At 40.6% G+C, this 27,490-nt stretch overlaps 1 long non-coding RNA gene across 1 annotated transcript; it reads left to right on the top strand.

The window, feature by feature from the left end:
• Window positions 1–4,263: 4,263 nt before the first annotated feature.
• LOC136179090 (uncharacterized) lies at window positions 4,264–7,778 on the top strand. The gene is made up of 3 exons (XR_010666373.1): window positions 4,264–4,616; window positions 6,401–6,709; window positions 6,838–7,778. It is a non-coding gene; the product is annotated as an uncharacterized lncRNA (long non-coding RNA).
• Window positions 7,779–27,490: the final 19,712 nt, after the last annotated feature.

The raw sequence follows: 27,490 nt of genomic DNA, 5'->3' as shown, positions 1-27,490 counted from the left end.
TCTGAGTGATAAACACATAAACAAACAGTGACTAAAACATTTCATATTTAAGCTCATACAGGCTCATTTTAAAACAATAAATGGATTATCTTTCATCTCAGGTTTAGTTTCAGCCTTTGAGGCTGTCTTTGAGACTAAGCAGCCTCAGAATAATAAAACTAAAAACACTAAAATACTCTTTACACTTTTTATGATTGAGACAAAGATCCTTTTCGTATTTTCTTAAATAGTTTAAAGGCTTAATATGTGATTTTTCACACTTAAATAGAAATCAAGTATCTCCTCTGAAAATAACTCTGTGAGTCATGACTGTCTACAATGGGTGTAACACCCGAGTCCCACTGTCTGTGAAGTTTTCAGAGTCCTATCTTCACTTTGTTTACATCGCCCGGACAGCCGGCTGACTCCTCCCCTCGTGTATAAAAGTTGTTTAATTGAGGGACTAGAGAAAAGAAGAATAACATAGTGTACTCACTGCTTAACTGTGTTTCTAGATCACGCTCATTTCAAGTAAATTTACATGCAGTGTGAAGATACGAGCATAATAAAGATCGCTAGCATTAGCATGCTAACACAACAATGCAGCGTGAGTTGTTTTGGTTTCATGCTGGTACTCAAGGGCGACATCTGCTGGATCAAAAGATCGCATATAAAGCCTTTAAACATTTCCCTTCATAAAACAGCTGATTACTTGAACATATAACCCTTGATTATTTTTTCATCATTATGTATATTTTGTTTTTGTCAATGGGGTAGAAAATAAAATGTTTATCTGAAAAGATAAATCTTTGTAAAGATTTTCCTTTAATTAAAAAAACTTTGAGATTAATATCCTCTTGTCCTTTTTTCACGACACACGAGAGATGTGTTTTTTAAAAAAGTAACTAAGTAACTTTTACTTAAAGTACATTTTAAACGAGTTACTTTTACTTGTAATTTTATCAAAGTAACAGTACTTTTACTTGAGTAGAATATATTAGTACTCTTTACACCTCTGCCAGAGGATGTATGCGATTTGGCGACATGGTGGCACTAAAAACAGCCAGATCCAACCTGAACCGTGCCATTAAAGTTGCAAAGCGTGCTCACAGTCAGAAAGTGCAGGACTTCTTCAAGGACCCCACGAACACCAGACGAATGTGGCAGGGCATACAAGTCATCACAGACTATAAAGCTACTCCTCCCCCCTGTGACAACAACATCAACGACCTCAACGACCTCAACAACTACTTTGCAAGGTTTGAGGCACTCAACACCACTCCAGCGAGGAAATCTATTCCTCGCTCCGATGAGCAGCCAATCAGCCTGGACACAGCTGATGTCCGGAGAACCCTGAGGAGAGTGAACACCCGGAAAGCAGCGGGCCCTGACCACATACCGGGACGGGTGCTTAAGGAATGTGCTGACCAGCTGGCTGGGGTTCTCACAGACATCTTCAACACCTCGCTGATCCAGGCTGTGGTACCATCATGTTTAAAGACTGCTACAATTATACCAGTGCCTAAAAAATCCACAATCTGCTCACTCAATGACTACCGCCCTGTAGCACTAACCCCCATTATGATGAAGTGCTTGGAGAGGCTGGTAAAGGACCACATTGTCTCCAGACTTCCCCCCACATTCGACCCGTACCAGTTTGCTTACCGCCCTAACCGCTCCACAGAGGATGCCATCTCCTCTGCACTCCACCTGGGCTTACAACATCTGGAAGAGAAGGACACACATGTGCGGATGTTGTTTCTGGATTTCAGCTCAGCGTTCAATACAATCATCCCGCAGCATCTGGTGAGCAAACTGGCCCCCCTTGGTTTCAGCACCCCCCTATGTAACTGGCTGCTTGACTTCCTCACAAACAGACCCCAGTCTGTGCGGGTGGGCAACAACACCTCCAGTGTCATCTCCCTGAGCACCGGCTCCCCTCAGGGCTGCGTCCTGAGTCCGCTGCTGTTCACCCTGATGACCCATGACTGCTGCGCCAGGACCACTACTAACCACATCGTGAAGTTTGCAGACGACACAACAGTAGTGGGCCTCATCCGTGATAACAACGACATGGACTACAGAGAGGAGGTGAAACATCTGGTTGACTGGTGCAGAACCAACAACCTGGCCCTGAATGTCGATAAAACCAAAGAGATCATCGTCGACTTCAGGAGACGCCAGCCCAGCCACACACCACTCCTCAAGTGCATCAAATGCTCATTATATCTCACCAACATCCCAGAATGACATGATTGACTGTTGTGCCCAGGAAGTTATTAGTGTCATTGTGTCTGAAATGACAAAGTCCAAAATCTATGCCATCATGGCAGATGAGGCAAGGGATGAAAAATCAGAGCAGTTAGCTGTTTGTGTCAGGTATGTGTCAGAGGGGGCAGTGAAAGAACGTTTCCTAGCACTTGCAGAGATAAAATCATTTGATGCCCAGTCCATTGCAAATGAGCTGCAGCAGCAGATCCAAAACAATGGTCTTGCAAAGCTTAAGTGTGTAGCACAAACAAATGATGGTGCAGCCGCCATGAGTGGGTCCACTGGAGGTGTACAAGCACATTTTAGAAGGCTCCATCCTGAAGCTATCTATGTGCATTGTTATGCTCATGAACTTAACCTGGTGTTGTGCCACACTTGCAAGGCCATCCCAGAGGCTGTGGAGCTTTTCAGCTTGTTGGAGTGTGTGTACTCTTTCTTCAGCACCTCCCTAGTGAGTCATCATAAGTTCATGGAGGCTCACACAAGGCTTGGATTGACAACAATTGAGCTTGTGCAACTTTCAAACACTTGCTGGGCATGTCAGTTGCGATCAATCAGTGCAGTTCTTGAGACATTGTCTGCCATTTTGGAGTGCCTTTCTGCCATTGGATCCCTCATAGCTGTTGGTCTCAGAGCAAAGCTCTATAAGTTCTCAGCAGTCTATGCACTACTGATGTTTCAGTCACTTCTGTCTGTAACTGAAGGACTCCACAAGCTCCTTCAGAAAGAGACTTTAGACCTGGTAGAGGCTTTGATCTGCAAACAAGCAGTGTGTGACACACACACAGATGCATTTGCCACAGAGCTGTATGAGAGAACCAAAGCCCTGTGCCACACCCACAGTATCCCTGAACCAGGTGCCAAGACAAGGAATAAACAGAGGAAAATGGAGGATTTTGTGCTGGAGGCAACTGCAGGTTCACGCACTGAATTGAACAACTCAGACACATTGAGAAGAGAGTTACTTTTCCCTTGTGTGGAGAGGATGGTTGGCGAGCTTGAGCAAAGATTTTGCAGTGTAGATGCAGGGCTACTAAAAGGCATCCAGGCATGCAGTCCTAAATGTGAGAACTTCTTGAGTGAATCACACTTGAATGAACTTGCAAAACACTACAGCATTGACCTGAAAACAGAGGAGGTTCTGGTGGCCAGAAACTTTCTTGCCCGGAAAACAGAGGCTGGATGTTCACCCAAAGATATGTTGTCTGTGCACAACCTCCTTGATTCAGACATGTTTCCCTCTCTGAAGGCAACCATACAAGTTGCCCTAACAGTGTCTGTAAGCAGCTGCTCATGTGAAAGGTCCTTTAGTGCACTGCATCTGGTCAGAAAAGACTTAACAGTCTTGCAGTCATGTCAATTGAAACAGACACACTTCAGCATGAGTCACAACAGAGTGATAGACCGATTTGCCACCCTTAAAAACAGACGGCATTCTTTGATGCTTCCACCCACTAAGTAACTCGCAGTTGTAGCCATGTTATTTAAAAATGGTGTACTTGGCTTACTTTTATTGTTAATGCTGTAAACATACTGTTACTGTGCAAACCTGTGTTTGTTCTTGTACTGTATTCAAAAAACAGACTGAAATAATAATAATAAATAATTTCTCAGTCTTTGTTAGCTGTTTGTGAAATTTTGTGCTTGCGCGCTACGTTCGCTCACATCCTATGCATCTCTTGGGGGCTAAGCCTCCCCTGTCCTTAAAACCTAGTGACGCCCCTGGTCTCAGAAAATGATATGTTTCAGAAAATGTATGTGAGGAATCAAGCATAATTCTGCTGATCTGAGCTATAGGTCCAGCATCATCTCTATTACAGCGTCTCTAAATGAACAATATTCTGCTGTGGTGAGATAAGAAAAAACTCTGCTGGATCAAATAACTACATTTTGTACTACATGGGTAATAAACACTGGACAGTCTGTATTAATATCAGTGTGCTCGATGGCAAAGTGAAGTGAGAACACAGCTTTCTATCATGAGATCATGAATGAAACTAGCAAAAGAACAGAGAGCTCAGTTCATCCCCAGTGCTCGATCAACAAAGTGAATTCATTTATTTCCTCCTCAGGGGACCAAGAAGGTCTGTACCACACTTCAAACCAGTCCATTCATCCATCCTTCAGCTCCAGTTCAAACATTGTGGACTTAACAAATGAAACAACAGACATCACCGTTAAAGGAGAAACATTCTGAGAGGAAGAAAAAGAGGAAGAGACGCTGAAGTAGAAATGTGTTTGAGGTTTGATCCTGGTTCATGATTTGTGTAGTTCACCAGCAGACAGGTTTTTGTATCATGTCTTTTCACTGTGGGGGAGTAATTTGATCCTGATCTTTGGCTCTGGAACTAGACTCTTTGTTTCAGGTAAGAATAAACTTTGATTTCCTTCAGTCGTCTGAAATGTGACTTTAATTACCTTTTCCTGTTTGAGTCATTAACTATTAAAGTTTTATAATAAGAGGAGATTTTTTTTAAGGCGTGCAGCTATTGAGACATGAAAAGATGTTACCTCTAAGATGTTCAAATCTCAACACATAAATAAAGTAAAGGAAGTTATTCTGTTTCATATGTTGTAAATTTATAACGACAATAAAACGATAAATTTTGCACTTTATAACGACTCCCCTTTAAGTAAGGACAGAAGACATTTAAACTTTTAAACTTTAGCCTGAGTTGCATATATCATATATCAAACTGTATTGTGGGCTCATGTTTTTTTTTTGTATGAGTGGGATATGTATGTATATATGTGTTGTGTTGTGTGTTTGTATGTATGCTGGCTGCTGGAACACCTAAATTTCCCTGCTGGGATGAATAGAGTATATCTTATCTTATCTTTATCTTAAAGAACATTTGAATGATCCTGAAATAAAAACCTGTAAAATAAAGCTCACAATAATTATATTTGATTTGATGGTGTCTTCAAACAGATATTTAAATGATATTTTAAATGTAATCAGGGTTCAAGGCCATATTAAATGTACACTTTAAAGAGTTGGAGGCTCAATAAGAGGTTCATTAAAAATAACTAACAAGGTTTAAGGACAAGAAGTGCGACTGACGAGGCGACTCCAAAGAGTTTCTGATCTTTAACGACTTAGAAAGCCACATTAGAAGAAAAAGACTTTGTTTGAATGAAACGCTTTAAAAAGGATCAAATAGTCAAACCAATGATTGTTGGGCTCAAACTTGAACATGTTGTTAGTGCTCTGTTTTGAACTGTGTGAATCAACTCATCAATCTTTCTTTGTATGGCTCTGATTTCTAACAAATGTTATCTGAAGACACTTTAAAAAGAGCAGGTCTAGAGCCCACTCTTTGTTATCACACGTTGACTTCTTCTCTGTGTGAATCTACAAATAAACTTGCTCAAATGATTCACATTTATATCATTATATATATTTAATACAGAATGAAAAACAGTTTTTCAGAGACAATCATTTGAACTATATGTTGTCTGATATCACACGTTATCATACGTCTATTTAAATGTCTTCTCTGGGATTTATGAAACCTTTGTCTTTAGTTTGTAAATCAAGTTTGACCTTATTTGACATTTCTAAACATAACACTGAATATTTAATAAATAACAAACACTCTGAAATAACTATTGTATGGATTTTATTTATCTGTTTTAATTAGAGTAAACAACATGGTTTTAAATATATTCATACATATTTAGTTTTTAATTTATTCAAAATGATTAAAGAGTTTTCTTGAAGGTTAATATGTAATTCATAATTATATGCAAACCCCGATAAAGATAAGAGTTGTTTAAATTGTATGGAAATATATTTTAATGAAATTATAAACTGCATGATAAAATATAATTTAATGTATAAATACAAAATATAACAAAGTATAAAATGATAATCTATTGCTGCTATAATCCTACTTTTTTTTATTTTTATGGATTTAATTTCACTTAAATGTTTTAAACTTTAAAATGTTATTGTGACAACACCTGCTATTTTAATAAACAGATTCATGTATTTACCATAATAGAGATGATATGATTAATGTGTCTTAATTTTTACTGAGCTGTAGTTATGAGTGTTTTAGAGACCAGAGTTCATGTAGGTTTAGGATCAGACTGAATGCCGTTAATGCTGCTGACTGTGTGTGTGTTACTTGTTTCTCTTTCAAAGACGAGGAGCAGGTGGTGAAGCCCGTGGTGAGCGTGTACCCGGCAGCATCCAGAGGCCGGCTGGAGGAGAAGAGCTCCCTGCTGTGTTTGGCCTCAGCCATGTTTCCTCCTGTGGTCAGAATCTCCTGGAGACGACAAACGGAGAGCGGATGTTTAGAGGAGCTGCCCTCTGCTGACGGACAGCAGCTGGAGCTCAGAGAGTCTGGATGTACTGCCTCCGTCTTACAGATCTATCAGACAAAGTTCAGCTATGAATACAGCTGCTACGTGCAGCACGAGGGGGGAACAGTGGAGGCTCTGATAGATACAGGTAATGAAGGTTTTGGTGACTTTATGCAGCGTAGATTCATCTTCATTTAGTGACTCTGTTAAAAGAAAGAAAAACAGAGGCCTGACGTTGTTGATGATTTTATTCTTTTTCTGTTCCATCACCTGCAGCGGATCCCTCTGTCCCGTCTCCATACAAGGTGAAACTGCTCTTGCTGCTCTACACAGTGCTGACAGTGAAGAGTCTGGTGTACTGCTGTGGACTCTTCCTGCTGACCGTCCTCAGGAACATCTCATAAATGTATCTCCTTTATCACTTAGATGAATTTAAAAATGTCAATCATGACTATATATATGCAATTATGATCAAACAACATTTTGCAGCAGTGTAAAACAAACCCTATATTATATACAGTAAATATTATTGTTTTGTATAATACTTTAGCAAATGATGCGCAATGTTTAGAGCTATTAGCGGCTAAGATGCTTTCTTAATCAGGCCCTCAGTCTCTCGTAACAAGCTCTCTTTATAGTTTCACACACCACAGAGAATAAAATGTACAAGAAGATATGAATACAAGCACACACATTGACCAGGAACAAAAAGCTCACAAAGAAAAGTAAACTTGTAAAAATTCAGTGTGTTGATTTGTCTGCAGGTTTACTGTTGACCCTATAAACGGTGGGGTCAGTGTTTTATGTAGAGCTCTACGCTGATGATACTCTTGTTTACATGTAGAAACAAAACATGACATAGCAGCTTCTTCATGGAGAGCTGAAGCTGAAAGATGAAAAAAAAATGCTGTGTGATTTTCTTATTTTATTTTTTAGTTTATGGAGGATTAAAAAATTTTTTGTTTTGGTAGGGACTTTACATAGATTGCTTTTTTTCTGCTAATTTACAATAAAATGTTTTTAACAAATCAATACAGGATCACAAATTTAGGCGAAAGTTACTAAAGATCTCATGTATTTAAAATATAGTGATTTTACATTTTAGCTAGTTCACAGTGCGCCTCTAAAAAATATTGTTTTTTTAAAGTAAATGCAATAAAAAAAAATGTATGTTGAACTGACGAGCTGAAAGAATAAAGTCGTCTGCATATATTAAACATTGTTGTGTCGTTTCTATAATTAACAACACAATGTTTTGATTTAAAATGAATCCTGAACAAAGACTTCTCTTTACCTTCTGTGCCTGACTTTATACTTTATTAGTTTTCAGTGCATGCTGCTGCGTAGTCCAGTGGTTAAGAACCATGTAAAGGGCGATTTCCCTCGAGGCCGGCGGCCTGGGTTCGACTCTGACCTTCTTCATTTCATCGCATTTCAATCAGTTTTATTGGGTGTCAAAAAGTGACAGCGATGGCTTCATTTTACATTTAGATGTAAGATGAATGATTCTAATGCAACGCAAAGTAAAGGAAAAAAAAAAGGAAAAAAAAGGAAGGTACCTCGTGTGCATAATACAAAAATATAATTATGACTCTATTCTTGTAGCTCTTTTCTAAACAAGGAGAAGAAAGAGCTTCACACATGACTGCAGAAAAGCACGACGGCGTATCAGAGCCATTCTAAAACAAACAAAAAACAGAAAACAGAAAAACAGAAAAGGGAACATTTCCAAAGACAAACTTAGAGTTCTTGAGATTAAATAGTTAGTTCACTATAAAACTCAGAATCTGTCTTTAGATTTTAAATGTGATTATAGAGGTCAGTGACTGCAGGCCTGATCTGAACAGTCGTATCGTTTGCTTTTCTTATGGTGGACATTAGTGCCTTCATAATCTCACACAATAAACCAGTTGTGTTTCTAGAAAATGTACTTTAAACATTTTGGGTTTTTTCTATAATCAGCTCAATATTTTGAAGTGGATACACATTTTTTTATTATTATTGTTAAGATTTCTTGTTTTTAATGTCATTCTTCTCTTTTTTTCCCCTCCTCCTACCTCATTCTCTTCTGTTTATTTTTACACCAACAGCTCACTCCATTAAAGATTAAATGTGATCTTATTTTTGAAAAGTATCAGAGCTTATTAGAGAAGTTTCACATTATCAGTGTCTCAGTTTCCGAGTTCATGATAAAAACAGTTTTTCTCTCACAGATTAATACCAACGATTAGACATGAGAAAGTTTTCAGCACAAAGTAAAATTCCTGGAACAATTATTAAACCACATTCAAAGGTTGTAACTGTCGTTGTGTTATTAATATGAAAAACCTCAGATAACGGTGAGGAGGAGGCTGCAAAGAGGAAACCCACAGAGCTCGTCTGCTGTGTTTGATCATCTATTGTTTTATAAGTCCTGATAACCTCTGAGAACAAAAACATATCTGCTGCTGTATGAACTCATCGACTCCTCTCCCTCCCTCTGCTGGATTTCAATTCTCGCTGAGTCTGCAAGAAGTTTTCCACTGAGATAGAGGTGTAACAGAAGAGAGTCCAGAGGCATAAAGTCACAAATAAACTTCATTTTTTTATTTGACAGAATGCAGACTTCAGAGAAACTCAAATTGAAAACGAATTCTTGATCAGATGGAAGATGTCTGTGTTTGCTGCTGATGCTGACAGGACTCATTAAGGAGAAAGAGCACCACCCTTTGGTTAGTCGGAGTAAGTGCAGGAATATCATGGTGACGCGCTAACCTCACGGCTGCTTCAACCACTGTGACATCTAGTGGAGCAAAAACACACAACAGGAAATGATGGCAGAATATGCTTTAAAAAAAATAGGGGACATGAAGAGAGTGATACATTTAACAAAACTGTAAACTTAAAAAACACTGTCAGGTAGATCAGTGATGAATGCATCATAAGAATGAATGCAGAGAGCTGTTGGTGTGAGGAAAACACTAAACATACACAAACCAGTTTGAAGAACCTGGAGGAGGAAGAGGAGGAGTGGACCCCCTCTAGATTCTGACTTCATGAATGTTAATTAAACCGTTTTGTCAGAGATACATTTGAGTCCAGAGAAGCACATGTTAACAATTCAATGGTGCCATTCACTATATAGTGACTTGAAGAGGTAGACCGATCTCCATCATGGTTTTCTTTTGAGTGTTATAGTCAGTCACAGTCTAGAACAAAATGATGTTCTTATTCTACATAAACTATAAACAGACTATATAAAACAATTCCATTAAATGAATAATTTAATATTTCATTTGATATTTTCGTCATATCCAAATATGCTGTGATGATTGCTGGGCAGTGTTAGGCAAGTTACTTCCAAAATGTAATACATTATATATTAGTAGTTACTGTCATTTAAAAGTAATTAGTTACATTACAATATTTCTGTCTCTGAATTGTAATGCGTTACACTACTTTTGAGTTGCTTATCAACTGCTTATCAATAAAACAAAGGCCAATTTGCCAATAAATGGCTAATACATAGGCTACCAAACAAAGGCTGGTAAAATTAAAAAACTTATAGCTAGAACTCTAGCTGATGATCACATTTTTCAAGAATACTAAAAATAAATCAAACACACATAAGAAAATTGAAAATAAAAAATGAAGGCTAAACAGGAAACCTGTTACAGTCAAATAGCCTATACAACAGAGGTAGCATACAGCCAAAGAAGGCTGGTAAAATTAACTGAACTATAAAGGCACTTATGGCCTGGACCTTTCCATAGCCTACTTACCTCTGTTTCCACTGACATGGGCACATCAGCTGTGGCATTGGGCTGTACATCAAAGGAAAAAAAGTCATCCTCGCTGGTAGCAGCAGGTTGAGGGGCATCGGGCATCAGGGCTGTAGGCTCTTCTGTTGTTAGGGAGTGGCACTCCGTTGTGAGGAGGAACTTGATGTGGTCTCTTCTGGCTTCTTCTTTTACCCAGCGCAGCTTGAACTTTGGCAGGGAGACAGCAGCCAGAAGTGCATCCTTGGAATCAATTGTGGTGGCAAATCGAGTTTTGATTGCTCCCACAATAACCTCAGGCAGCCCAGTGGTCATTTGTGATAGGCCATTTTTCATTACTAAGGTTTTGGCCATCAGAACTTCTAGCGTTGGTTGAAGCGTTCCATAAAAACAAGTGTCCTCACCCTGTAGGATGTCCAGTGCGACTGTGAAAGGCTTCATAATGGCACAACATTCCTTGAGAAACTGGTATTCCCTGTCGTTCATACATTTAATCTGAAGCTGTGTGCAGAGGCTATTGATGTCAGCCAGGGGCATTTCTGTGATCCGAGCATAGGCGTTATAGAATGAGTTCCACCGTGTTACTGTGGGGACAATCAACTTCCTATCACTGACCTCTTCCAGGCACTCTGATGCGACTGTGGAGCGTCTGGCCTTTGTCCACAGCGCTGAACATTTGGCTGTAGCACTACGATACACAGCCCTAGATTCTGGATTAGATACCAGCCAATTAACAACCTCATTGTTCCCAATTAGATTAAGTGTTTGGGCTGCGCATCTATGGTGGGGAGGCAGTACACATAGCCCATGCTGAGTATCATCCTCGGCAGTAAGCACACTGTGAAGGTCTGTGAACTCCACCTCGCCATCACCCTCCACCTCTTCCTCGGACTCCACTTGCTGCTGCTGATGCTCCTTGAACGCCTTCACAAAGTTACTCCCATTGTCCGTCACACATGCAGTCACTTTATCGTTGGTCCGTCCATATTGAGAAAAAATGTCCTCTAGCTCTGTTGTAATTGCGTCGTATGTGTGTCGACCCCTAAATCTTTTACAAGCTATCGCAGCCTTCTTTCATGTCAAGGCATCTGCATCGATCCAGTGCACAGTCACCCCCATGAAACTTTTGTTGTTGGCACTCCATATGTCTGCTGTTGTTGATACATACTGCTGGGCAGCCAGTGTTTTCTTCAGCTCCTTTTCCATGTCAGCATCTGCCTTATCCAAATCTTTGGCAAATGTTTTTCTGTCTGGCAGTACATGCTGAAAAATGAAGAAGATAACTCCATGTTAAACTCATGCTGTGTTTAAATGGGTTAATTATATATGGATACTGGTACAGGGGTTCAAGTAAAAAAAGAAATCCTGAGCCTGAAGTGCACAGATTCACTTCTCTTCAACAACAGCATGTGCTTTGCACCATTTATTTTCAAATACTATATGTGAAAATACTTTACGTAAACAGTAACAGTGCAATAGCTTTCAACACAACTGTGAACAATACTGCAACACTATAATTACAACTTATGTGTTTGAGTAAAAAGCAGCTGAGACATTCACCCTCTGCCCGAAACACTTTGAATATCTCCAGTCCTCCTTAAGGCCCCCCTCCCGATAAGCCCAGTCTGCTATGATTGGTCAGCTCACACAGGTACAGCTCTCTGTCATATTATGTTTCTCCGGTCAGCTCTGCGGTGTTTTTAGCTGCCAGCTAGCGGCATTTCTACTGTGACTGTCTCTACAAAAATCACTTCTAAACCAAAAACTTCTCCACCGCACATTTAAGAGCAGGAATCTGATCTGTATGAGCCTCAGTCTCAGCCATACGCCGGCACGGTGCCAGAATACTTTAAGCCCTACCGGTATATACATTAGCGTCATGTTTAGGTTGCTGTTTGTAATAATAACATGCTAGATAGCTGCATGACCCAGTGACCTATACTATACTGTATATGAACCACTCTCTATGACAACGTTAGCTTACCTTGTCATTGCTGGCGTTGGTGGGGATTTTGCAGACAAACTTTTTAAAAGCCGGTGAATTCACTGTTGACAGAGGCAGCATATCCTCCACCACATACTCTGCCACCTGTCTCCTCACTTCTCTTGGTTCAAGTAGCACGGCAGACCGAGAGAAACTTAATTTCTGCTGCTTTGTCTGACTCTTTCCCGCACTTTCGTCCTCTGCTCTCTTTCTCTTCTTCCCGCCTGCATCTCTCTCTGTCAACTTGGTGTTAGCGTGGCACCGGTCCACGTGTTTCTTCAAGTTGCTGTTTTTGGATGTAGAAAGTTCCCTCGGTGTCGCACTCGCACACAGATTGCACTTGACAATAATGTTCTTGTCCTTTGATGTTGGATCTGTCTCTGTCATCTTAGCGAATTCCTCCTTCTTCTTCTTCTTCTTGTTATTTTACGGCGGTATTAGCGACAGGAACAGGAAGTACTCTTATTCGCTGTATTTTTCTCTGTCTCTTGCAGAGTCGCGGTGTTGGTGAATTCTTAAAAAACAACACATCTCAGGTTAAAATGCATTGTAACGCGCGTTACTGAGATTTGTAACGGGTATAATATTACTGAAATTTTATTAGTAATGCGTTATATTACTGTGATACAGTATAAGTCTGAGCTGGTAAAAACTAGATCTCACAACAGTGGATATCTGTTTGGCAAATTTAAAAACATGATCAAAGTGCACACCAAGACTCTTTACAGATTTTTTCATATTAACAGCAAGCGGACCAATCGTGTGTGTGTGTGTGTGTGTGTGTGTGTGTGTGTGTGTGTGTGCGTGTGTGTGTCTGCGTGTGCGTGTGCGTGTGCGTGTGCGTGTACTAATGCCCGTCATGACTACCTTACACCCCTGGTGGGAGGACATATAAGCCAGGCTTCCTCAGCTTTCTTGCTCTCTCTCTGGACAGCAAAGACAGACAACCTTCTGTCATTGTTTTTGGTTTGTTGTTGAGTGAAATATAACCTAAAAAGCAAGTTTACTGTGTGGTTCTCCCTTGACTGTTACGGCCTTGACGAGCTGGTCATAACACTTTGTAGTGAATAATATATAATGATAGTAATAATCTTTATTTATAGAGCACTTTTCAAAAACACGTCACAAAGTGCTTTACAAGGACAGCAAAAACAAATGTAAGAACAGGCAGGTCATAGAATAATAAACAAGGCAAAGATTAAGAAATAACCACTTTAAGATTTAAAATCCATTTAAAAGAACTGTATAACACATTCTTTTAAAGGAATTTTAAAAGGTGAAATTAAGTAACAATTTAAAATCAACTAAACTCAGGAAAGGCTCGCCAGTAAAAGTTTGTTTTTAGAAGGGACTTAAAAGAGAAAACTGATTCGGCTGACCTGATCTCCTAGATGCTAAAACAGGAGCGATGTGGTTATGCTTTCTGGTTCTGGTTAAAAGCCTGGCAGCTGAGTTCTGTACCAACTGAAGTCGAACTTTAGATTTTTGGTTCAGGCAAGTAAAAAGGCTGTCACAGCAGTCAAGACTTGATGAGATAAAAGCATGTAAAATCATCTCTGTGTCTTTAACAGTTAAAATTGATCGAATTTTTGAGATATTTCTGAGCTGGTTAAAAACAAGACTGTACAAGCTTTGTTGTGTGCTGCTCAAAATGTAAGTTGCTGTCTAACCAGAAACCCAGATTTTTGGCAGCAGGGTTGATATGGTTTACTAGGGGACCAGCAGATGGCAGTATTTGCTCAGTCAGGTGCTGTGGTCCAATTAAATTGATCTCAGTCTTGCAGAAAGTTACTTGACATCCAGCTCTTAATCTCAGACAGGCAGTTTTTAACAGAACTCGGCATACCTTGGTCTAGAGATTTAATGGGCAGGTACAACTGCGTATCATCAGCATAAAAATGAAATAACACACCGTGTTTATTTATGATATGCCCTAAGGGGAGCATGTATAGGCAAAATAAAATGGCCCCCAAGACCGACCCCTGCGGCACACCATAGTTCACTCTAGAGAAGGCCGAGGCAAAGTGACACACAGCACCTTCTATTGGACAGATACAATTTAAACCAGTCTAATGCTGTATCAGAAACCCTGACCCAGTGCCTTAGTCTGTTTAACAAGATGTTGTGATCAATTCTATTGAAGGCTGTACTAAGGTCCAAGAGTACCAGGACTGAGCACATACCTTCATCTGCGGCAATTAAAAGGACATTTTGTACCTTAAGCAAGGCAGTCTCAGTGCTGTGAAACTTCCTGAAACCTAATGTAGTTTTTCAAAAATGCAATTATTTTCCATCACATCGAGACGTTGTTTTGACACAATCTTTTCTAAAATCTTGGAAATAAAAGGCAATTTGGAAATTGGCCTGTAGTTCTGAGGCAGGGAGAGGGTCTAGTCCATGTTTTTTCAGCAGTGGATGTACTCAGGTAGTTTTAAAATAGTCAAGGACCCAACCCTTGGACAGAGAACTGTTAAAAATTGAAAGCAGCCAGGGCCCGACAGAGTCCATTCCTTTGAGTAAAAACGTGGTTGGTATCACATCAAGAGGGTTGGAAGCACTGGTGTAGTGCAGAGTATACGGAGTATGCCAACTTATAAATCTCCTCTGATTCACACCATTGATTGACTGACTATATTCAGTAGTATGCTGCATTTTGTTCTTAGGGTGGTGAAGGGATCACCCTCCTACTCTGTCTCTGCTTTGCAAGTACGTGCTAACTTAATCTGTGAGAATAGTCTTACATGTCATTGTTTATAACAGAGGCTCTTTATCCTCTGCTGGACGGATACTTAATAAAAGCATTGTGGGTAAAAAGAGTATACCCACTTCTTTAGGCACCACTACACCACTGGTTGAAAGACACCCTCATATGTGATACTTTTTCTAAAAGTTCAGCTAAAGTAAATGGATAAAACTGGAACTCTATCTTGAGGGTGAAGGGAGTCAGAGCAGCTAACATTTGGGGTAATTGAGGCTCTGATTGACATCACTTTATCAGTAAAATAAGATAAAAAACTTTTCACAATCTGCGTTGCTGTAAACTGAAGCACTTGGAGGATCTGGATTTACTAGTTGGTTGATTGTCTTGAATAAAATTCTTGGGTTGTGTTGATTGCAGGAGAGTAGTTCAGAAAATTGTGTTTCATTCTTAACCATTCTGTTGTATTGTGTTAAAAAGTCCTTCATGATATTGTAGAGTATTTGTAGGTCAGATTTGTTTCACTTGCGTTCTGCTTTCCTTTTTACAGCTGTGAATATTTTCATTAATCCAAGGCTGCTTTATTGAAATCACATATTAGATAGTTCAGAGTCTTATTATAATGTAAAGCCTGTTAAAAATGAAGTAAATGCAAAGATCATTATACATTTGTAATATTGTTTTTAAATGTTTAGATGTCATCTTTAAAGAATAAAAAACATCTGCATAGACTGGACATTGTTGTGTGATTTTTCTAAATAACAATTAAAACAAGTAGAACATTTTTTTAATGAGCAAAAATCCTGAACCAAAGCTTTCCCGTTATCTTCTCACATGTTTTTATTTGATTGTATGTAATGAACCCACTGAGATCAAGATCTCTTTGACGACGGTGAGCTGGCCAAGAGGGCAGCAGCTCACGTCACAATAAACATGACATGATTAATAAATAGTTCACAAACAATAAGTTAAGAGCAGACAACAATTACAATGTGCTAATCAGTTTACAGATAAAGTGCAGAAGTTGTGATCACAGATTTCTATTTTTTAAAAAAGACACTGTCCAACGGTCAAACGTTTTCTGTCTTCTACGTTCTCCAAGATGACTAGGGGATGAGGGGAGTACCAATACATTAAAACCCAGGGAAAAGAAATAGGAACTAAATATGAGCAAAGTTTAAAAGGATTTATTAACAAACTAAACATGAAGGTGCAACACAAAACAAACTTCTTCTATAAAACACCAAACAATAGAGAAGCCAATCAATCTTAATCAAACATCAGAAAACTAACAAACGATACAAAGAATACGGCCTCAATCAAAACACTCCTTCCACAGAAGGATCACAGGTTTTCTCCACGTCAAAGACAAGCACACAGGTAGATGAATGACCCACTGGCAGCCTCCTCTCTCCTGCTCTTTATAGTTTTGCTCCTGATTAGTAATTAGCCACAGGTGTGGCTGGGCACTCTGAGGCTGAGGAGCAACACCTGAGGAGCACACACAGGAGAGAGAGAAAACACAAACACTACACGTAACACCAAAGGCTTCAAGTGAAATGAGATCTTCCAGTTAGAAGTCATTCTGGAGAAAGATCCCTGCAGAGGGATCAGCAAAACTAAACGCTCTTTTCCCGAGGTCAGCGTGGACACGAGGAACACACAGAGGCGCTGCTTGTCAACAGGCAAGGCAGGCAACTGCTTGGGGCCCCAGGCCAGAAAGGGCCCCCCAAGGCAGACAAACTTAAAACCACAGCAGTAGCTCAAAATGTGCAAATACTGCAATGACAGTAGGAAACCTCCCTAATAGGGCCCCATTTGACAGCAGTCTCTCTCGTTGCCCTGCTAAGCCTCTCATGTAGTATTCCTTCATCACAATTAAACCACTAAAGGAAAATGATGAGGAATGATCTGTGTAGGAGTGAAAAAAGAAAGAGGAAGAGTGTCTGAACACTGGCAGACATAATGGTGGTTGGAGGGGCCCCCAATGAATTTCTGCCTAGGGCCCCAACAGACTAATCACCACTGGGAACAGACAGTTTAAAAACCTCCCAGGAACACAAGGCATAGTGTCTCCTTGTTCTTTGAAGGTATGGACATAAATAAGAAGGAACTAAACCAAGAAGAGCTTTATAGATACGACTCAGCCGGTGTGTATACCTGCTACTTTTTTGTTGTAGACAATGTGCAGGACTTTGACTGCAATTTAGATTAAAAACAAGAAACTATTCAATATCAGGTCTAGGACTTTTATTTGTGTTGCCATGGTATCAAACAATGAATATATGTATCATTTCATTTTTATTAGAATCACCACCTCTGCAACTTTACTCAATGTGACAACCATTTGGGTTCACTTGATCTCTTTTTTTATTCATTGCCAAACTTTAATCAATCAATCAAACTTTATTTGTAAAGCACAATTATTAAAGGGTAGTTCAAAGGTCAAAGTTTGTGCCTCAGCAGCCTATAACAGATTTCTGCCTTTATTCTAATATTTGATAATGAAGTCATATTGTCAACATTCACTGGGAGAAATATCAGTTATCTTAAATGATGATGAACAACATCATACTGTGGGGTTTTTTGTCCACATGAACACTTTGCGTTTCAGTTTTCACTGGCAGTCTGATAGTGTTTGTGATAATCTGCTGTCAGATATAAATCAAGAAAGAGAAACATTTTACAGTTCAGAGGAATAAATATTAAACACATTATTTAAACCTATGAAATTAAAATTGAGAAACACATTTTCATAATAATGGCTAACGGCTGATATACCGTAGTCTTCTATTAGGCCTACAGAAAAAGAAAGAAAACATTTTAGGACCTGGTAGTGGATCTGTGTGGTCATTGTGGAGGATTACTGGGAGTAAATCTGGACAATAAACTGAGACTGGTCCAAGAACATGGAGGCCGTCTACTCTTCTTCCTGAGGAGGCTGAGGTCCTTTAACATCTGCAGGACCATGCTGAGGATGTTCTATGAGTCTGTGCTTTCCAGTGCTATCCTTTCTTCGTTGTGTGCTGGGGCAGCAGGCTGAGGGTAGTGGACTCCAACAGACTCAACAAAATGATCCTGAAGGCCAGCGACGTTGTGGGGATGGAGCTGGACTCTCTGATGGAGCGGTGTCAGAAAGCAGGATGCTGTCTAAGCTGCATGTCCTCTTGGAGAATGTCTCCCACCTCCTCCACGACGTGCTGGTCAGACTCAGGAGCACATTCATGGCATTGGGAGTGAGGAGAAACCTCAATGTCCTTTCAAGGATAAATAAATGTTTGATTGAATGATTGATCCTCCATTATTCATCATTTGTTATTTATTTAAACTTTGCAGTACTCTGAATCTTAAACGGTCAATAATCTGTCCATTACCACAATGTGCAATACTGAAACTACTGAGAAATACTCTCTGTGCTTTAATACATGGATCCATTATTTAATAATCTGCACTTTATACAAAGCTTATTCTTTACTAACATGCTGCTTGTTACATAACTGTAACACTCTTTCTTGTTCTTATTGTTTTATCTCTTGTTTAGATTCATTATTTCATTCTGTTTATTTCTCTACATTTCTACTGCTATGTTGTGTGTGAGAGCTACTGTAAGGACCAAATCTAGAAGTATTTCTGATTCTACTTTAAAGATTGAACACAAACTTTAAACGTTCTACTCTTCATGATAAGAGTTCCTTCTTGGGTACATAAAGAGTTTTAAATACATTCATATCAGTGATGAGATCAGTGTGTGTTCACATTAACACCTGTCTATTAACACACAGGAAACAGGCTATGGTTACTGTATCCTGTCTGTTGATACTTAGCTCCGCCTCCTCCCTCCTTCAAAACCTCAGACTCTGCAGAAAACCACACAGCAGCTCCAGCCCAGCTGTCAATCATCAGTCAGCAGCAGGGGCTGATGGGAGTTCTGAGGACCTGTTAGAAACCGCCCGGCTCAGTCTGACCCCGCAGCTCGTCCTGGTTTGGCCTCACTTCTCGTCAGGTTCACCAGAGGAAAACAACAAAATGTTTCTCCTCCCTGCTGTGGCTCTGTGCTGTGTGAGCTCAGGTGAGTGTTTCCAGCCAATCAGGAGCCAACAAACTCAACCTGTAATAAACCAGCCCTGTCTCTGTGTAATGACTTTAACTAAACTGTGGGATTATCCTGATCTGGTTTTAACATTACCTCATCGAGGAGGTGAAAAAAGTGTTATTAATTGGAGACAGAGCTAAAAAAAAAACTGTCTCACTAACCTCCATCTGTCTGTTTCTCTATAGCGCTGGCTGCCATGACAACAGAGCTCAAACAGGACAGTGTGTCACTGACCAGGAGAGTTGGAGAAAGTGTCTCCTTCAGCTGTGAACGTATAGACCTGTGTTATTATGATGATGTGTTCTGGTACCAGAAAAAAGACAACGAAACATTCACAAGGATTCTGAGGATTGATAAGAGTAATGGTGTAGTGAAGAAAGATGATTACAATCATCCTCAGAAAGATGATTTCTCAGCTGTGATCAAACAGAACGGTGTTGAGCTGCAGATCCAGAAGGTTAATTCCTCTCATTCAGCCACATACTACTGCTCCTGTTGGTTTACCCCCACAGTGAGAAATGATCCGAGCAGGCTTAACAAAAACCAACAGATGAGCAGAAGTCAGATAATGTTTGTGACAGGAAGACAGCAGTAAACCACAGCTCACTGAGTCATTCACCTCCATCACACACAGGATGAACTGAGGGATTATTTTACTGGTGTCTGGATTGATTCTTCATTTTATTTCTTTGTTTTTCTCAATCAGATATTTCAGTAAGGTCATGGTTAGTCCACACTGTGAGGACAAAGAGAGAAGAGCAGAAACACATTGACAAAATAAATAAATACAATAAAATTAAGTCATCACTTTTTAAACATATTTTAGACAAGTTTCAAAATAACATGTCTTCCTCTGGCTCCAAGGCCAGGAGCAATACAGGATGGATACAATGCATGATGGGTAAGGGGAATGTAAAAAGGCTGTGAGCCAGGTCCAGCCCTCAGCAGGTATTTTGCTTCTTTTCAGCATTATTTTCTGTTGGCATAAACCTTTGGCCATCTCAAAATGATAATGACCACATCCAACTCGGGGACTTTAGTCTACATGATGTCACTGCACATATAAAGATACTATCAATCCATAAATAGTGATAGAGGTATGACATTTGACAGGGAGTAACCTGAAACATAGGACAAATTACAAATATAAGATTGAGGGGCTTGCTGCCATTGTGTTTTGAAATGTTTACCACAACATCTTACAAGACACAAAGAAAAACACTGTCCAATTCTCTTCAAACATGCCTACCCTTTTCATGTATTTAAAAACATAACTATATTCATCAGCCCTATTTGCCCCATTCAACAGCATTTTTTGATTCTTTTATTTTTTATTTAACTTAAGTTAAGGGTACTTTATTCTCTCAATCAATCAACCAATCTTTATTTGTAAAGCACCAATTCATGTTAACACGTTATCTCGAGACACTTTACAAGAGAGCAGGTAAAAGACCTTACTCATTGTTATGTTACAAAGACCCAGCATTGATCCATCATGAGCACAGAACTTAGCAACATTTAGCAAAGTTACAGTGACAAGAAAAAACTTCTCTGTTTGAATACCTGCTTTTATTTTGAAAGAAAATAACGAGCTTCCTGTGGATCAAGGTTACAAAAAGAACTTAACAGCTGAACTGTGAAAAAGGGAAATGTTTGAAGTCACATGGTGGATATTACTTTTGCCTCATCAACTGAGCCGTGTAGTTCTTTAAGTAAATGAGACATTCAAAGGCGCAGTGGAGTCGTTCTTTTCCATCACTGAGGTTACAGGGAGATGCTGCAGAGTGTACGCCTAAAGGGACAAAGTAGTTCATGCTTATTGAAAATGAATTCATTAATTTCAGTCCCTAGGGCCCTGTTTTTACAGACAGAGTTTTCAATACAAACCAATGGAGTTCAGTGTTTTCAGTGCTCAGCGCCCTGAGTGCTAAAATGTTTGTTTGTTCACAGCGCTCTTAGTTAAAAACAGTACAAACCTTTGGAGCAGCTCGTCAATGTCATTTCTCCCTCACCGGCCAATCAGAATCAAGACGGGGCGGGACTTAAAACAACAGCTTTGTCAATAACAGTGACGGAGGAGACTGACTCGTCTTTTCGAGGGTACAATTTCCAGAAGAAGAGCTGTGGCTGATGCTAGTACATCACTCCTTTACATGGTTTTCATGTTTTCTTGAGGATATTTCATTGAATTAAAGCAAATATCAAGCACTCAGAGCTATCTAAAACACACCTAAAGGACATCACAGACCTAGTAACAATGGGCCTCATTCACCAACCGGTCTTAAGAACAATTCTGGACTTTAATCACTTACAACATTTTTTAGCAGATTTTGGATTCATCAATGTTTTTTTGTTCTTTGGTAAGAACAGAAGTTATGAACACTTAAGAACACTCTATACGCACATTTGAGTGCTGACTGGCCGGGACAAAATGATGGTTATTGTATTTAATTTAAATAAATAATATTATAGGGTTTACATGAGCCTACAATATGTTGTTGAATAAAGAATGAAATATTTTATAAATATTTTATGATTCACTTGATACAACTGTTACGCCCCACCGTAAAGGCGGCCCTACAGGGCTAACAGCAAACCATACATTGACCCATTAAAAGACACTAACCACCTTAACAAAAGCCAAAACAAAGGGATTTATTACAAAATGACACACTAAATGATAACAAAGATCAAAAGAGACAACAGACGATCCCTGACTGAGCAGCACAGCAGTCCCAACTCAAAATGCCTCTCCTCTCTGCAGCCAGCACTGGCCTTTTAAGCACTGAGGCCAGGTGTACCTCGTTGTGCAATTAGTAGCTTCACCTGGGCTGGAGACAACAGAAGGGGAGAAGGGACACAGGGCACAGGGAAACACACAGCTGTAACACAACAGTGGTCTTTTAAAATAAATAATCTACACATGACACTTCAATTCACATGAATTATGTTTATTGAATGCCATGTGTCTTTTTTATTGTCCATCCATCCATCCATTTTCTTCCACTTATTCGAGGTCGGGTCGCGGTGGCAGCAGGCGCAGTAAGTCAACCCAGACTTCCCTCTCCCCAGCAACACTTTCCAGCTCCTCCTGAGGGATTCCAGGGCGTTCTGACCCCCAATTCACACATACTCCGTGCATGCCGTGGTCCGTCAGCACCACGGTTTTGCTCTGTCGGACGGCTCGCGCCCATTCACACTGGATCCATTTCTGTGACGTCAGCGCAGCGGAGCGCACCCATGACACATCACAGGAGAACTACAAGATCCCGCGGGAATAAAGAGAAAAACATGCAAACAACATGTTGCTTCTTCTTTCTGATGATGAAATGTTCATTCTGTGCCTGTTTTGACGTTATGTTGATAAAGTGATGAAAAATACGATCGGGAGTCTGTATATTATGTTTTATTTTGAAATTGACCGGACTTCTTGTCCGTCTGTCATATTCTGTCCAGCTTGACTCGTGCCTGCAGCGTACTCCGGTGAAAATAGACTCGCTGCGTATAATAAATCATGAGTTTGAGGCACTTAAGCCCCTTTTTCCAGCACACCAGACACTATTTCTATCGCTGGAATCGGTAAAGCCCTTGCCGGTGAAGGTTTTTGGAAATCCCTCGGGCATTGTAATCCAATTTTGAAAGCTTGACCAGCCTCTATAAAGATGACAGGCCATTAAAAAGAAATATCTCTTCCTTTATATCTGGACGACTCCAGTGCTTCAGAAGTAAATGAATGAGGGATTTTGTGTTTTCATCATTTGTGAGGAAATCTTTCCAATCTGCAGCTTGATGAGGATTCAGACCATTAACTAGAAACCATGGGAAATGCTCTTTATACAGCACACATGTTGTAATTGCCCAGTGTGATGATTGCTCATAACGGGATGATTGGGATGCTATAAAAGAACTGCTCTGAGAGAAATACACAGATCCTCCATTCACAAGCCATACGTCTCTGTCTGATTGTTCAAGAGCATTTACTCTTCTACAATAGCACATCAGCTCAGAGATGCTAATTTGTGACCTAAGCAGCTGTGATTTGATTAATACCTGAAATATAAACCCATTAAACTGGATCACTTTCTGGTTTGATGCTGTGGTGTAAGCCTTTGTTTTGTGTATATGTCTTTTGATAGATTAAAGAAAATACTTCTTGAAAGAAGTCGATCACGGATGAACTCCTTCAGCACATCATAGTGTTCCTCTTCTGGTATAGCTGCTCCTGGAGACAAACTTATCAAGGTCTTAGAAGTCTCAAGCTGAAATGGGTGGATACAACTCTCACAAGCCTCTGTTGGTGCTGGACTTGCTTTTCAGACTTTCTCATTTCTCCTGGAGTTAGATCTCTTTGTTGATTTTCTGAATGCTCACCTGGCCACTTGTCATATCCCACATTGCTTCTAGAAACTCTCCATTAGCATTGGCAGTTAGGATATGACATTGACCGTCTTCATAATTGCTGGTGATTCAACAGATTGCAGCAGAATATTTCCTGGAACTTGATTTTGACTTGAACCATTTCATCACTGCTCTATTGTTTTGTCCGTGTGGCAGCCGTTTCCTGGGAAACTGACTGAACAAGCATGCTAAAGTTTCTCTGAGCCAGGATGAGTCTCAGACAGTGGCGTCATTAGGCCTATTTTAGGGGGGCTGAAGCCCTTCATAGTATCATAAATCTGTCAGTTTCCCTTCACTTCATAGTGTAAAGTAGAGAGAGTCCCTTCAGTGCGTTGTTATCCAATCCATTCCACTTGTTCATATAGAGAACGCCCACATCACTGAAACTCCAGTCCATGTTCTCCCTGCGACCTTACTTGCACTCGGTACCTGCAGTGTGTGTGTACCTTGAAGCACACAGAGCCGACTAGAACAGCATGAAGAACGTGAATGAAGAAGAATGGATATAAGAAAGTTTTTCAAGAAAGTAAGTATTCATCACTGCTGGTAGTAACAATTAGTTAGCTCCAGCCCCCAGCTAACAGCAGAAAGTCCCATGTATTTAATGAACCAAGTGCTCCCTGTTTGACAAATAAAAACCTAGCTTGCACACCAGTGGCGTCATTAGGCCTATTTTAGGAGGGCTGAAGCCTTAATTCAACTCATTGTGTTTCAATGTATCTTGAAGGGTCAGGCAGAAGGAGATGCTGAGGGAGAAAAAGATCAACAGGCAAGGTGAAGTCAGAGAGAGCAAGGGGATCCAGAGAAGGATGAAGAGGCAGAGGAAGATCAAGTTATCACAGAGAGAGAAGGAGAGCAAACAGACCAAGAGAGTGAAAATGATGAAGCAGCTGCAGCAACTCACTCCACTACAGGGTTTGATTTAGGTGACAAAGACACAGGGCCCAGACAGATAAAGCTGAAGAGCTACCCACAAGATAGTTTTGGTATGCAGAAGAGAGCATTTCACCACAGCTGGTTTGAAAAGCACAACTGGTTAGAATATTCAGTCACCCAGAATACAGCTTTCTGCTTCTCATGTAGAGTGTTTGGCAAAAACATCAAACATGATAGTTTGGTCAGTCGTGGTTGCAAGAACTGGAAGAAAGCTTTAGTCATCTTTGGCAAGCATGAGATGGCACAAACACATAAGGACAGTGTCGTTGCATGGAAAAGCTACGAGGCAACTAGCAAACAGGGAAACGTTGCACAGATGATAGCATCTGCAAATGTGAGTGAGATAGTAGAGAGAAGAGAGTATCTCAGGCAGGGCTGGACTGGGACCAAAAAATGGCCCTGGCATTTTTGGCCATGGCGGCCCACCATGATTATTTATACGATATGTGGAGGCACAGGACATACCAGAGGACATAGGTGTAAAGTAACGGATTACATTTACTCACGTTACTGTAATTGAGTAGTTTTTTGCTGTACTTGCTACTTTTTAAGTCGTTTTTAAAATTTGTACTTTTACTTTTACTTAAGTAGGTTTTCTGTTATATATTGTAATTCTCTACATTTTAAATCACATCCGTTACTGAGTAAAAAAATAGAAAGAGAGAGAGAGAGAGAGAGACACGGAGACAGAGAGAGAGAGAGAAACAGAGAGAGAGACAGAGAGAGAGAGACAGAGCGAGAGAGAGAAAGAGAGAGAGAGAGAGAGAGAGAGAGAGAGAGAGAGAGAGACAGAGAGACAGAGAGACAGAGAGACAGAGAGACAGAGAGAGACAGAGAGAGAGAGAGAGAGAGAGAGACAGAGAGACAGAGAGAGAGAGAGAGACAGAGAGAGAGAGAGAGAGAGAGACAGAGAGAGAGAGAGAGAGAGACAGAGAGAGAGAGAGAGACAGAGAGAGAGAGACAGAGAGAGAGAGAGAGAGACAGAGAGAGAGAGAGACAGAGAGAGAGAGAGAGGGAGAGAGAGACAGAGAGAGAGAGAGAGAGAGAGAGACAGAGAGAGAGAGAGAGAGAGAGAGAGACAGAGAGACAGAAAGAGAGAGAGAGAGATTTGATTTTTAAGCAGACCTTTATTTTTCAGTCTTCTTACTGTTCAACAATCATATACATTCCTAAAATTCACAGATGACTTTCACAAAATAAACAGATGTTACATCAGCACATGTCCATGAACTAACTGATCGTGCTCTACAGAGCACAGCACACTGTCATGAGTCCACACTGACTGGAAAGTCTCCAGGTCCTGATTTGCTCTGTAGAAGCTGAAGTCCAAAAACAACCTGGATTTTAACATTTTTACAAACAACAGCTTCACATCAACAACATCGTCTGGCTCCTCCACCTTCCTCCTCCTACTCACGTACATGGCCATCTTAGCCTGACCAAGGACAAAGTTTATCAGCTGACATTTATGTTTGTGTTGTCGAGTGTATTTAAAACCACAAATAAAAACCTTCTTAGTAAAAAACTCTTTAAAACCACTAAAAACCTTCTCCAGAAGGTCAAACAGAGGTTTCAGCCACCTGCACTGTAAAAAACAGTGAAACACCGTCTCCCTGTGCACACAGAAAGGACACTGATCAACAACATTCACATTAAGAACAGAGATAAAAGAGTTCACAGCAATGATTCCATGCAGGATTCTCCACTGGAGGTCTGCATGTCTCTTACACAAGGGGGGTTTGTACAAAGACTCCCAGGAGGGTCTAAACTCAGGAGCTAGCCCCAAATAAGTCCTCCAGGGGGTGTCACTGCGTGCGTTCAGTGTCTTTTTATTCAAAGTCTTAAAAATCAGTTTGTATAGAGTCTTTCCTGCAGCGTCACTAAAAGAGCAGCCTGCAGCGTTGGCCAGTAGAGGACCAGAACAGTCCTTCAGGTCTGCAGACAGAGTGAACTCAGGAAACGGGTCAGTTTGGTCAGGCAGCAGAGAACCGTCCCCATAGTCCGACATCAGAGACATCTCTTGTCCTGTCAGCTGATGTCTCCAGTGATTCAGCAACTGATCAACGACTCTGGTCGACCTCACCCCCAGACCAGCAGCCAGACCAGCAGGACAGTCCAGCTGAGGTCCCGTCAGCTCCACCACCTGCTCCAGAGTGAAAATCCTGGCACTGCAGAACTTTCCGGACAGGCTCGGTCCAGCCCAGTCAGGAAGATGAAAACGACCTCCAAACAGTACAGGCTCTTTAAGCAGCCAGTACAAAGAGTGGGAGTGTCCCTGTCTCTGCCTGTTCACCAGACTCCACACGTTAAAAACACTTCGATAAAATCCAGTGACAGAGGAAATGTTCACTTGCTGTAAATCCATTAAAAACAGAGACGAGCTCAGCCCCAGTTCTCCAAACCGCTGTAGAAGACAGCAGGCCAGCGGTCTCCAGACCAGGTCTGCAGGCCCAGGGAGTAGTCTCTGGAGGAACTGCAGGCGGAGAGTAGCCCCCCTGCTGGCCAGGTGAACTAGTCCATGTCTTCCTTCCTCTTTAGGGAGGAACAGCACACTCTGAGGAACCTGTCCCAAAAGAAATCAACTAACACTCTTTGAATGTTACACAGGAGAGAGGACGGAGGGTCGATACAGGTCAGTCTGTGCCACAGGGCAGAGGAAACAAGATTATTGGCCACAAGTACACAACCTTTAAAAGACATCTTTGGCAACAGCCACCTCCATTTATCAAGACGTCCTTTTACTTTTTCTAAAACACCCTCCCAGTTTTTACTGACAAATGTTTCATTCCCCAAAAACACTCCCAAATATTTAAAACCTCCTGACTTCCAAAAGAGGCCTCCAGGCAGACTGAGCCGACCCCTCAGCTTCTCTCCCACCATCACTGCTTCACTTTTCAACCAGTTCACTTTGGCAGAAGATATCGACCCAAACAAAATCACAGTTTCTTTTAAAACATCGGTATCTCTCTGCTGGTTGACAAAAACAATGACGTCATCAGCATACGCTGACAATTTAAAACTAACTTCAGAGGCAGGAAAACGAACACCAGAGAGACCTGACC

This window comes from Labrus bergylta, chromosome 4 (genome assembly GCF_963930695.1).
Source record: "Labrus bergylta chromosome 4, fLabBer1.1, whole genome shotgun sequence".
Classification (NCBI taxonomy): domain Eukaryota; kingdom Metazoa; phylum Chordata; class Actinopteri; order Labriformes; family Labridae; genus Labrus; species Labrus bergylta.
Note: the sequence above shows the minus strand (reverse complement) of the source record. Positions and strands in the feature narration are given on the sequence as shown.